The following is a 15,165-nucleotide window of genomic DNA, read 5'->3' on the forward strand; positions in this document are numbered from 1 at the left end:
TGTAAAAATAAACCAGGATAATTTTTTTCGAACAGAAAAGTTCCACGTAGGCTTAATTTAGTAATATGTTTTAAATTAGCAACACGGATCTGAAGAATGCTATGTGTTTACAGTTCAATTTTAGTATAATTTGCACATAAAAGAATACTTATTTATACGCATTGGGTTCTGTTGACGTCCACGTATATTATTGAAATACATCATTTTTTGACATTATCACTCCAATATAAAAAAAAGATGTGGTATGACTGCCAACGAGACAACTGTCCACAACAGATCAAAATGAAACAGTTATTAACAGCTATAGGTCACCGTACGGCTTTCAACAATGAGCAAAGTCCATGCCGAATAGTCAGCTATAAAAGGCCCCGATATGACCATGTATTATACAACAAACTAACGATTTCTTGCCCGCAGTTCCTTGTGACAATTAATACTAGTATTCAAGACAAAACCATGGTTGTTGGAAAATAATATCGCATATTTTACAATAGCACAAAAATTAATAGTATTTAAGCTGTAATTTTTCGATGATTTCCTACAATCACATCTTTACAATTTGTTTTAACGATTTTCATGTATGAAAATTCTGTACAAATAACACTTTAGAAAGCGTTTTGTTTAGGCATGCTTTACTATAGATCTATAACTGGTGAAATGTAAAAATGCATCAGTTTAATGAGACCCAAAGGACTGCACTCAAAATATTTTTTTTTACGCCTCTCGTTTTCTGTTGAGGTCCACGTATATTATTGAAATATGTCTTCTTGTTTTACCAAATCACTCCAACTATGTCTTTAAACAACACATTAATGATCTCCTGCACGCAACTCAAACTTCTGAGGAAAGAGTTTGGAGAGTTGTTTTGAGAGATAATCGAACTTTATCACAATTTAAATGATTTTTTTTAGTTCCTAGTACCATTTTCCAATTGTTAATGCTAGTATTCAAGACAAAACCATGGTTGTTGGAAAATACTATCGCATATCATATGATAGCACAAACACTTATAGTATTCTAGATGTAATTTAGGGATGATTTTCTACAATTACATTTTTACAATTTTAATTTTTGGGATACGATTGCTTTCAAGCAATCTGTAGACTTTTACCGTTGACTCAGGGCTCATTCCCTCGCGTCAACTGTTTTATTCTAAACATTCAGTAACCTCTCAGATTCTTATGATTGTCTTGCTTTAAAAGGTAAAAATAAGCCAAAAAATTGGATATAAACAACTTTCCAGTAATGTTCTTCTCATAATCTTCATGTTTGATATTTCCCTTGACCAATATGCGTGTTTTTAACAACACGGAAAATCATAATTAAGCAGTATTTATATTTAGTGTATTTATAAATTTAGAAACACGTCAGAGGAAATTCCCCAGTTTTGATAATTAAATGCGAGAGTTCTCTGAATTCCGAAAATTCTATTTCTGTCATATAAGAACTGAAGTGGAGTATTTCTATATTTTACCGTTATGAAACTGATATTTGATACTGAACTCTCATGAAGATATGGAGAACCATTCATCATATCATTTAATAAACGTTCTTGTTCCAAATCGCAAGTCGCGATTTTGTTTATGTATTAATGCGCATGCGTATAGTTTTCTTGATTATCCGATTGAGTGGTTTCTCTGGATTCCCCACTTCATTGATTGATTTGAAACTCATGCGATTCTTTCTTTGTCTGTCTGCTATTTAAGAATTGAATGCTTCTTTTTGTAAATTTATTGGGTGGTAAAAGCGTTGACCGAAGTAAATTTTGTATGAAGCGCGGAACTTCATTCTAAAAATGTACGTACGGTCAACGCTTTTACAACCCTATAAAGTTTCAAAAAGAAGTATTCAATACTTATAATTACATTTTTTTTAGCTAAAATCATGAAAACACGATTTTTATCCAGTTTTATTTAATTCACCTGTGCACTTTTTTGTGGGATCTCGTGTCATCATGCATGATAAATGTTATTGTCTGATGCAATTGTTTACGGAATAACATGTTAGCCAATCAGAATAACGTATTATAATGAAACTTACATCTGATGTAATTATTGAGGTTTATTGTTGTTGTATAATTTTAAATCATATGCATCATTTAAATTATATGTTTACCTATAACACCCCTTCAGTCGAAATGGAGTCTTCCATATTATCGTTTCGAGTTGTCTCCCTTCTGGAAGTATTTTCCGTCAACGAAATACACTACGACTCGTCTAGAAAAATAACTTGTTAGATGTCGATAAACGTCTTATTATATTAAGAACGATCTCAATTTAAACAAAGGAGTGTGTACGGAAAGGAGTCATGCCCACGGACCCAAAAAAATAATATTTAAAGCGTTAGAAATGGGGTTCCTCCTATAATTAATGATGAAATACCTTCCTCACTCTCATTGACTGCTGTGGAAAGTAAACTTAGAATTGATAGTACAAAAAATAAAACACAATAAGTACATTGCTCATACACTTGTATCTGGGATTGGCTATTTTTAAAGTTGAGTAACTATTCAGATTATTACATTTTGCATGTGCAGTTGAATGTCTTGAATAAGTTTTGAAAATAATACTATCCAGCTGTACCAGGGCTGCCAAAAATGCGTCAGACTCACGCATGCTCATGCTTTTTTTGAGGCAGTATCCTTTGATCTATTTTTTTCCTCTTTGATATTTTCAATTTTGGCCAAAATTCATGCATTTGCTAAATGAAAAGTTGTCATAACTGCTATACATGTGTCAATGAAAACTATGGCAATCGTATCCTTCAGACAGTCTGATCTTTGATTACGATTTTCAAGTTAAGAAAAAAAAATCTGTTCAAATAAAACTTGAGAAAGCTTTGTTTCTAGCATGCTATAATATATATAACTGGTTTAAATGTTGAAATATATAAGTTTAATGAGTCCCAAAGAACTGCTTTTGTTATTTCCATTAAAAAAAACATATTTTACTGAAATGTTGTTTGAATACGTGGTACCAGACTTTTATTCATTATTTTGTTCATAGATTAGGCTGTAAGTTATCTCGTTTGAATTGTTTTATATTGTCAATTCGGGGCCTTTTATAACTAACTATGCGGTATGATATTTGCTCCTTGTTGAAGTCCGTACGGTGACGTATATATTTTTTTGTAGTTGTTAATTTCTGTGTCATTTTGGTCTCTTGTAAATAATTGTCTCATTGGCAATCATACCAAATCTTTTTTATATTTTATATTTCCTTTTTATTACCAAAATGTTTGAACTATGAGTTGCAATCTTTCATTTGAAATACAAAGCATACATATAGTTGAGTTATTGTCATGTACAAATGTATATGTATTCAGTAATGTACAGCTAAGTGTCCCTGTGGGGATTTAAAGACACACCATATATCATAGTATTTAATGAATAACCAATCACACTCATTGACAAAGTGTTCAATAATTATATGGTTTATAAAGAATGTAAAAAACTGAGACAAATGTAAAATTAATATTGTACTTTTAAAGGGCGAACGGCAATGGTAGCATAGTCATACGCACATCTTCAATTGTAATTTGTAATAAACACAGAAATCAAATGAAACTAATTCTATGTGCACAAGGATATGCAGAAAAAGTGACGATATAGTATATTGGACAAATATCGAGAACAATACTGCTGAAATTCAGTGATGGTTCAATGGCACTTCTCATTATCTATCAATCAGCCATTACACGTGATCAGCGACAGATGCACATGCATGTACGTGCATTTTGTTTACATGAAATCGAACCTAAGATAATCAGTAAGGTATTTATAGAACAGAACTATATATAGCTGATTTGACGATGTTTCTCGTCATTATAAATTGAAATTGAAGCTGCCACACAGTTATACAAATTCAGATGATTAATTCATCACAAACTATAATCATTGAAATCGATTTATGAAATAGAAGAATTAAAGAAGGCATTAAATATATTTTGGCTGTGTCACCAAATCAACGTAAATGAGTGAATTCGTAACAAATATGTTGTACGTGCTTTGAATTTATCTAGGAATACCATTCTCACATTAATTATTTGTTTATGTTAACTTTGATTGCGACATCGTTATTAGCTATCATTAACTGTAGAAATAAACAAAGATATAAAAAAAAAAACTTTGTTAGAAATCTTTTATTTATTACTCAATAGATATAATAAAATTATATGTCGTTCCCTAAAAAATGCATATATATTTTGTTTTGAAACAATATAAATAGGTACTAGCATTTGGAAATTTTCAGTGAACATGAGTATGACATTTTCTATACATAACGTGTGTTTTGCCGAATTCATTTCTTTTTTTCCAGATCAAATTCTTCTAAAGGTTTTTACTGGTTTATTCGGTAATTAGGTATCCAGAAAATGTCGACCTATGATTTCCATAAATCTGTTCCCTACCACCAGCATGTTTGACATAAACTGTGTCACTCTTCTTTAATGCAACCACAACATTCAGAGTCCCAGTCGATAATTTAGTACCGAAAGCTCTGACCAGTTTCTGATTATTCTTCCACAAATCGCAGTGTAACATGGTGGTATAATAAGACATAACCGTTGTTGAAATAGAGTAGAGTCCCGTTTTCGGCGCAGTAAAAACGCCTGTGTCCTGATTGTAAGCGGCACCCATATTTAACCATACTTTGTCAAATATCACAACTTCACTACTAGCAAGATTCTTAGATGATGTAAGCGATGCTGTAAAAGCTGGCCTTTCCTGTTCTTTTCCAGGTTCTGAAAACTAATTTTCAATGTAATATTCAATTTTTATAACACATGAAAAATAACCCGAATACTGTCTATATTGTCTTTATATTTATTGAAAGGGAAAATGATTTTCGAAACCAATACTTGTTACATATATTTGTATTGTCTCAGCATATTAGTAATTTAAACACCATACAAATGACGTGGTGCGAACACCAATGAGACAACTCTCCGCCAGAGACCATATTATAAAGAATTATATTTAAGAAGCATAATATAATATAAATATAATTTCATACAGTTGAACGTAGAGAATTAGAGTGAAATTATTTTCTCTTGACTTTTCATGATGTATAGGTGTACCTATCGTGTGGTCAGTTTCCCGCCGAAACCGGGGTTTCGGTCATTCAGCACGACAACGTCAAAGGAGCGGTTTTCCTCATTTAATAACTTTGAACATTTTAATTTATTCAATAAGTCTCCCTTTTTAGTTATTTATAAGCCGGACAATAAGATTGATAGGACTGGATGTTGTTTTTTTGTATTATGTTGTGTGAAGTATAATATATACAAATGTGATTTTGAATGTTCATAGGTAACATACTTAATAAACATAGCAGCGGCGTTGTCGTGTAGCTTTGCACTTTATTATGAGTTTTGTATTCTTCATACTTTTATGGTATGCTATTTTCTTTAAGTGTTTTTCAAAGGCGTAACTTATTAAAGTTCAATACAGAATGAAGGTTGTTACAAGAGAACAATATACAATTATGGCCTGTTGAAAATGTAAATATCCAAAATTGTCAACACGAGAAGGTTATTTCAGTGAGGGCGCAGCCCGAAGTGAAATAACTTTTAAGGGTTGACAATTTTGGATATTTATCGATTCTAAAGGGCCACAATTGTTTTAATTTACCGAACTTACAGTGGAAGGGCCTTTTGTACACTTACTGTAAATATTATATTTTTACATAAACAAACACAAGCTGACGTTTGAAAAAAAAAGTTGTGTTTTAGAATTTCTCGAATGTACAACAAAGGTAGAATCATTTTGTAAAATATTGATGGCCCTGTGAGAGATATCATCTGCTGCTGGCACTCTATACACTTACATTCAGTACTCGAAAACATTTTCATGGCAGTTATTATTTTCTGTCACAAAATAAAATTGAGAATGGAAATGGGGAATGTGTCAAAGAGACAACAACCCGACCAAATAAAAAACAACAGCAGAAGGTCACCAACAGGTCTTCAATGTAGCGAGAAATTCCCGCACCCGGAGGCGTCCTTCAGCTGGCCCCTAAACAAATATATACTAGTTCAGTGATAATGAACGCCATTCTAATTTCCAAATTGTACACAAGAAACTAATATAAAAATAATACAAGACTAACAAAGGCCAGAGGCTCCTGACTTGGGACAGGCGCAAAAATGCGGCGGGGTTAAACATGTTTGTGAGATCTCAACCCTCCCCCTATACCTCTAACCAATGTAGAAAAATAAACGCATAACAATACGCACATTAAAATTCAGTTCAAGAGAAGTCCGAGTCTGATGTCAGAAGATGTAACCAAAGAAAATAAACAAAATGACAATAATACATAAATAACAACAGACTACTAGCAGTTAACTGACATGCCAGCTCCAGACTTCAATTAAACTGACTGAAAGATTATGATTTCATCATATGAACATCAGGCACAATCCTTCCCGTTAGGGGTTTAGTATCATACCATCATAAAATATATGAGAAGAACATAACCCGTGTCATGCCAACAACTGTTTTTAGAATAAATGTCTTTAGTTCCGACGCAAAGACCTTATCAGTGACTCAATATTAACGCCAAACTATGCACTGTATATGAACTTTTTCATACCGTTTCCAATGTCAGCAATAACAGCCTGTTTTATCCGAGGAATCATCTGGTTCATGATATCTTTTACTTCCTTCTGAATAGCGATCGTCAACACCTGGTTAAGTTTCGTGGTATTAAACAAAGCAACTAAAGGTATATTTTGAAGAATTGTCACTATTTTGTCCTTTCGCGTATTTCATAATCGTAATTAAAAAATGTAGAAACAAAATCCCTCTTAGTACCATTATTACAAGTTTAACAATTGTTTTCTTCACTCCGACTGTGTATTTAAAAACCTGCAAGAACTCATATGTTTCGAAAATTACTAATGCAAATATTTATATGCATTGCTTAACAATTGTTTTCTTTACTCAACTTTTTTAGTAAGGAACCTGACAAAATTCCGGCAACAAATGAGAATTATTTATATGCATCGCTCACGTGGTTTATTAAAAAAAACCACAACAAATAAAAAAAAAACTGTCAAGAGTCTAAGATTTTTTGTTTGCAAATTAAAGACCGGCAAATGGTCGCTGTCTTTCGTTTTGTTTTTTTATTTTGCCATGTGATTATGGACTTTCCAAATTGAGTTTCCTCTCAGTTCAGTATTTTTGTGATTTTACTTTTTTCAAAGTTTTTTTCTTATCAGATATCACAGGGAACTGTTTAAATTGGATAAATATTTTGTTAAAAGATTTAAATTAACGTTAACACAGTTTGAAGTAAAATCGCCCACCCTGGTTGGAGCTCCTGTGGTCGCTTTAAAATATATCACAGGTCACATGTTAAAAGGTAACAGATCGTCAGTTTGCGAATTTCTTTAATTTTACTTTCCGATATATTGATGATGTTCTATTTTTGAATAACCCATAACCCATACTTCAGCCAATACTTACATCTCATATATCCCAGTGAACTTGAAATTAAGGGTACTACTGATACTAGAAGGACTGCTTCATACCTTGATCTTTTCCTCAATATTGACGTAGATGAGACAACTTCACACGATAATCTATGATAAACGGGACGATTTCAACTTCCCAGTTGTCAATTTTCCATTTCTCAGCAGTAACATACCCTCTGCCCCTTCGTATGGTGTTTACATATCACAAGTGATACGTTATTCACGTGCTTGTTCACACTATACGGACTTCATATACAGGAGTGTGCTCCTTACGCAGAAACTGCTCCAACAAAGTTATGAGGAGGACAGATTGAAATTGACACTCCGTAAATTTTATGGACACCATCACGAATTGGTGGATCCATACGATGTGTCTTTAACCAAAGTAGTTAAGATAAAATTGAGAATGAAAATGGGGAATGTGTCAAAGTGACAACAACCCGACCAAATAAAAAAACACAACAGCAGAAGGTCACCAACAGGTCTTCAATGTAGCGAGAAATTCCCGCACCCGGAGGCGTCCTACAGCTGGCCCCTAAAAAAATATATACTATTATATAGATTAGACCGTTGGTTTTCCCGTTTGAATGGTTTTACACTAGTAATTTTGGGGCCCTTTATAGCTTGTTGTTCGGTGTGAGCCAAGGCTCCGTGTTGAAGGCCGTACTTTAACCTATAATGGTTTAATTTTTAAATTGTTATTTGGATGGAGAGTTGTCTCATTGGCTCTCACACCACATCTTCCTATATCTAGTTCAGTGATAATGAACATTTTTACCACATGGTAAATTGTGGTTTGTCATTATTTCGTCTAAAATTTTAATTACCAAACGTGACTTATTCCCGATTGTGACTGTTTTGCTGAATGTGAATTCGCATTACTATAAGACGTGTTACGGTACTTGTCTATCCCAAATTCATGTATTTTGTTTAAATGTTTAATGTTATAATTGTAATTCTCATTGAATTTTGAAAAATTAATCACCGCCTTCATTTATTAGATTTAATTTTGTTCAACGTGATCTGAACGATAATTTACGTTTGAAGTTGGATTCATAACAAACTGGACATATATATATATATATATATATATTATAGTTAATTGCTATTTTAAATAAGTATTGCAATATGCATTGTGTTTAAATGTAATATCAGTATTTAGTTCTAATATAATCTTAAATCCATCCTAATTCTATCTTACTTTTGAATTATAGTTTTTCATATGTGACGTCATTTTTGTGCTGTTTCAGAAATTTCATAAATTCAAATGTGACGTTATTTTTGTGCCTTTTCGCCATCGTATGTGACGTCATTTTAATGATTTATTGTGTTGAGGCCCGGACTGAGTCGGTGTGTCTATTCTGTGTTGGTCTTAGCATTATGTATTCGGGTTTAGTTTTCTGTAATTAGTTAATACTTCAGTTTCATAATGTATATCTCTTTTATATTCATTTGATAAAATTTACTGTTTGCAATAGCATTAATTGTTCTAAATAATAGGGATGTTCTTATCCCAAGCATAAAAACATAGCCGTATTTGACACAACCTATTTCAACTTTTGATCTTCAGTGCTGTACAACTTTGTACTTTTTTCACTTTCGATCTTTTATATCTGGGCGTCACTGGTGAGTCTTGTGTGGACGAGGCGCGTTTTGAGCGTATTGAATTTTAAACCTGATGCTTTTTGTTATCTATTAATCATGTGTTTCTTTGTCTAATATGTTCTCCTATTTATTTGTATTATAGTCCTTTACTATTATGTTGTCATTTCAATGTTATATTTAACATTGCTATTAAAGTGCGAGGTTTGGCATGCCACAAAACCAGGTTCAACCCACCATTTTTTTCCCTTTAAAAATGTCCTGTACCAAGTCAGGAAGATGGCCATTGTTATATTATTGTTCGTTTCTGTGTGTGTTACATTTTGACGTTAATTGCGTCGTTTGTTTTCTCTAATTTTTTAGTGTAAATTCACATTGCGATAAGACGTGTCACGGTACTTGTCTATCCCAAATTCATGTATTTGGTTTTGATGTTATATTTGTTATTCTCGTGGGATTTTGTCTGATGCTTGGTCCGTTTCTGTGTGTCTTACATTTCAGTGTTGTGTCGTTGTTCTCCTTGTATTTAAAGCGTTTCCCTCTGTTTTAGTTTGTTACCCCGATTTTGTTTATTGTCCATGGATATATGAGTTTTGAACAGCGGTATACTACTGTTGCCTTTATTTAAAGTTATGAAGGCCATATCAAAAACATATGACGTCACAAATCGTGACATGGGATTTTAGGAAGAGCTTAACAGAAAATACCCAGGCTCATTGACGACCAATTTGACATATCAAATGAGGCTTCGCTTTTATTATAACATGTGAGGCCGGAAAAGCTTACTCTTCCGGAGCAACTAAGACCACCCCCGTATTTGGTAGGGTTCGTGTTAGTCTTTAATTTTCTTTGTTGTACATTTATTTTGTGCAAATTGAGTGCCTGTTTGTTTAATTTTCTTTAGCCATGGCGTTGTCAGTTTATTTCGACATTTTTAAATGGCTTAGATCAAAATTGATATCACAAAAGTAGAAAAGAATTCAGGGAGATAAAAAAATTCGAACGAAAAGGTTCCAGGTGGTCTTAATTTAGTTTAAATATAACGACTCTGACTCTAGAATCTGAAGCATGCAATGTATTTACAGTTCAATTTTCGTATAATTTGCACTCCAAAAAATCTAAATGTATATACGCATCGGGTTCTGTTGACGTAAACGTTTATCATAGAAATAGATTTTTTAGACATTATCACTCCAACCATACACGCTATTTTTGTATAAAACAAACTAATGATCTCCCGCCCTCAACTCAAACTTCTTGAGGAACTATTTTTGAGAGATTTCTATCGTAGAGTTTAAACTTGAGGGATAATCTTACTTGATCACAATTTAAATGGTTACGTTTACTAAAAGGTTCCTAATGACATTTTCCATTAGTAATCTGTCGACATCAGTATTCAAGACAAAACCATGATTGTTTGAAAATATCATCACATATCTTATGATAACACAAACATTAATAGTATTGTAGCTGTTATAATAGATGATTTATAATTTTTTTCATTGTTATATTCGGGCCTTTCAACGCTGACTATGCGGTATGGGCCTTGATCATTGTTGCAGGCCGTACGGTGACCTATAATTGTTAATGTCTGTGTCACTTTGGTCTCTTGTGGACAGTTGTCTCATTTCCAATTATACCACATCTTTTTTTATATTTATTGAAATGTCAGATAGCATACATGGCATCCTAGCTTAAAAGTTAACATGACCACAATATCATCAGTACTATTTTGTTTTAGAATAATAAACACAATTACATTAGGAATCGTTCAGTTAGAAGTCTTGTATATAGTGTATTCGAACTATGCCTACTCAATTACACTAGCAATCAAAGTACTGAAGTACTGACCGCAAGTTCTTGTGGATGGTCACAAGCACAAGTGTCTCAGAAAATGAATCACATCTTTAAACTTGAAAGTAAGTACATAGATATATATCTTTTCTGAGATCGTGTGTGGATGATGAATAAATGGCAGGAAATTCAACATCACCGTAATACCAGTGTCTCAGAAAATAAATCACATCTCTATACCTAAAAGTAAGGTTAAGGAACATAGATATATATTTTTTTCTGAGATCGTGTGTTGATGATGATTACATGACAAGGAATTCAACCTCGCCGTAATAACTATTATATTGTAGGGATATAATCATTTGTGATCAGTATATTTTGGTTTGTTATTATATATTATACTAGGACACACCCGTGATATCGCTGGTCCGTGACTAAATTAGAGTATATAACTATGCGTATTATCTGATAAAGTCATGCGGATTATAAGATGCACAGTTTTCTCTGCTTCCAAAATCTTTTTGTTTGAACCCTTCTACCTAGAACTTATCAGTTATTGGTAATGTTAATTTCCAATTATACCACATCTTTTTTTATATTTATTGAAATGTCAGATAGCATACATGGCATCCTAGCTTAAAAGTTAACATGACTACAATATCATCAGTACTATTTTGTTTTAGAATAATAAACACAATTACATTAGGAATCGTTCAGTTAGAAGTCTTGTATATAGTGTATTCGAACTATGCCTACTCAATTACACTAGCAATCAAAGTACTGAAGTACTGACCGCAAGTTCTTGTGGATGGTCACAAGCACAAGTGTCTCAGAAAATGAATCACATCTTTAAACTTGAAAGTAAGTACATAGATATATATCTTTTCTGAGATCGTGTGTGGATGATGAATAAATGGCAGGAAATTCAACATCACCGTAATACCAGTGTCTCAGAAAATAAATCACATCTCTATACCTAAAAGTAAGGTTAAGGAACATAGATATATATTTTTTTCTGAGATCGTGTGTTGATGATGATTACATGACAAGGAATTCAACCTCGCCGTAATAACTATTATATTGTAGGGATATAATCATTTGTGATCAGTATATTTTGGTTTGTTATTATATATTATACTAGGACACACCCGTGATATCGCTGGTCCGTGACTAAATTAGAGTATATAACTATGCGTATTATCTGATAAAGTCATGCGGATTATAAGATGCACAGTTTTCTCTGCTTCCAAAATCTTTTTGTTTGAACCCTTCTACCTAGAACTTATCAGTTATTGGTAATGTTAATTTTTTGAAAAACGTAAGGTCCTGGAACGGATTATTTTTTAATCAACAGGATTGTCCTATTTTAGGTATACATAAAGTTGAATTATTTTATTCACTGTTTTATATCATACCCGATAACAAATTGAAAACCGTACCTATACGTCTTATTTTAAGTCCAGATTTTTAGTATTCGCATTGTCTATTTCAATGTGCAATAAAGATATGCAGAACGAGTTTGACAATATCATTATACCCCCGATTTAAAAAAAAAGGGGGGTATACTGCTTTATCTCTGTCTGTCCTTCCGTCAGTTCGTCAGTCAGTCCGTCCGTCCGTCCGTCCCATGAATATATTTTGTCGCATTTTTCTCAGGAACTACAATTCAACGATTTCTGAAATTTGGTTTCAGGGTTTATCTAAGTCAGACATACCGTGTGATGCGTTTTCAGATTGATCACTTGAAAACTTCCTGTTTACCGAACACTTGTATGATTTTACACATGATAGCCAAGTTGAAAATTTTCGTCACATTTTTCTCAGGAACTACAATACAAGAATTTCTGAAATTTGGTTTCAGGATTTATATAAGTCAGCTATACCGTGTGATGCGTTTTCAGATTCATCACTCTACAACTTCCTGTTTACCGAACACTTTGATATTTTTACACTATTTATATTATCCACTTGCGGCGGGGGTATCATCAGTGAGCAGTAGCTCGCAGTTTCACTTGCTGAATATAAATAAACTCATCATAGATACCAGGACTAAATTTAGTATATACGCAAGACGCGTTTCGTCTACAAAAGACTCATAAGTGAATCTCGAATCCAAAAAAGTTAAAAAGGCCAAATAAAGTACGAAGTTGAAGAGTATTGAGAACCAAAATTCCTAATGTGTTGCCAAATACAGCTAAGGTAATCAATGCCTGAGGTAGAAAAGCCTTAGTATTTCAAAAAATGCCAAAATTTGTAAACAGTAAATTTATAAATATAACCGTATCAATGACATTTCATGTCAGCACAAAAAATGCTGACTACTGGACTTGTGATACCCTCGGGGGGGGGGGGGGGGAATAAATCTCCACCAGCAGTGGCATCGACCTAGTGGTTGTAAATAAACTCATCATAGATACCAGGACTAAATTTAGTATATACGCCAGACGCGTTTCGTCTACAAAAAAATTATCAGTGACGCTCAGTCCAAAAAAGTTAAAAAGGCCAAATAAAGTACGAAGTTGAAGAGCATTGAAAACCAAAATTCCTAAAAGTGTTGCCAAATACAGCTAAGGTAATCTATGCCTGGATAGAGAAGCCTTAGTATTTCAAAAAAATCAAAAATGTGTAAACAGTAAATTTATAAATATAACCATATCAATGACAATTCATGTCAGCACAAAAAGTGCTGACTACTGGGCTTGTGATACCCTTGGGGAAATAAATCTCCACCAGCAGTGGCATTGACCCAGTGGTTGTAAATAAACTCATCATAGATACCAGGACTAAATTTAGTATATACGCCAGACGCGTTTCGTCTACAAACGACTTATCAATGACGCTCGATCCAAAAAAGTTAAAAAGGCCAAATAAAGTACGAAGTTGAAGAGCATTGAGAACCAAAATGTAATATAGTGGACAAATATTGAGAACAAAACTTTAAGATTCAGTGATGATTCAATGGCTCTTCTCTTTATCTACCAATCAGCCATTTACACGTGATCAGCAACAAATGCACATGCATGTTTACATGAAAACAAGCCTTAGGCAGTGTTCACATTGACATCAACTCGGTGTTGTGTTAGTGTAACTCACACATTAACTGAACATTATTACTTTCTCATTGATAAAACTCAATGTTTAAATGTAGTGTAAATCATGTTTTGTCTACAAGCAGTCGATATTCGATGTAGACCTTGTGTAGGTTAAATGTACACAAAAAAAGGCATTCTGAACAACGATTCACTCATAAATGCATTACTGAAAAAGGGTGAGGCTTATTGTGTGTTTGTGCAGCAATTCAAGTCCGTTAAAATACAGTTAGAAAAAACCATAACCCCCTCCTTTTGCTAAATACTCCTTGGAGAAAAAATACCATTTGAAACAAACAGAAAAGATAGATATGTAGTGATCCTTAAACATTGCAATTCTATTTCTTCGGATGGTCTGTAAGCAAGCTGATACAGCCTATGTTTTTAATGCGTAATCGAGACATCTGAGTCAGAATTTTTTCTCGGGCGAAAGTTTATATTTATTTATTTTTTCCATGGTACCAATTCAATATTTGACACTATAATGTATGTGCAAACTTTGGATTCAGGACATTTGTTCATTCTAATCATCTGTATGAACCGATTTTAAAAAAATCAAATTGTGGTAAAATCACCCCCCTTTTTAAAGTCAAATGGTTGTTCCCTATAAACTGCTAAAAAAGTTGTTCGAAAATTTGAATTCTGTTCTACGTAATGAACATTTAAATGACATAAACTTTACAAGTGTGAACAAAACTTATGTACAGGTAGCTAAACAAGGTGTATAGAAGTGAACAAATTTAATGTGAAACTAGTGTGCATTACATTAAACCAAATGTAGTACAAAGCGTTTGGTGTGAACACGGCCTAAGATAATCAGTCAGGTATTTATAGAGTAGAACAATATGTAGCTAATTTGACAGTGTTTCTCATCATTATAAATAAAAATTTAAGCTCCGAGCAGACTACTTAACTAATGCAGACGATTACTAGTAATTAATCGCAAACTATAATAACAGCAATCGATTAATAAAATAGAAAAATTAAAGGCATAAATCACAAAACAATATAAATAACACATGAATGAGTGAACTTGTAACACATATGTTGCACTTTGTATGTAGCTAGGAATACGATGCTCACTCTAATTATTTGTTTATGTTAACTTTGATTGCGACGTCATAATTTGTTTAATGGGTACGCCAAAACACTTCCATAGCCACTATCAAGAATTGCCGACATAAATGAAGACATAAAAAAATCAGAA

At 33.1% G+C, this 15,165-nt stretch overlaps 1 pseudogene; it reads right to left on the bottom strand.

Moving 5' to 3' along the window:
• Positions 1 to 4,174: 4,174 nt before the first annotated feature.
• On the bottom strand, positions 4,175 to 6,814 carry LOC134681599 (EMILIN-1-A-like; annotated as a pseudogene).
• Between the last annotated feature and the right edge of the window lie 8,351 nt (positions 6,815 to 15,165).

This window comes from Mytilus trossulus, chromosome 8, assembly GCF_036588685.1.
Source record: "Mytilus trossulus isolate FHL-02 chromosome 8, PNRI_Mtr1.1.1.hap1, whole genome shotgun sequence".
Lineage (NCBI taxonomy): Eukaryota > Metazoa > Mollusca > Bivalvia > Mytilida > Mytilidae > Mytilus > Mytilus trossulus.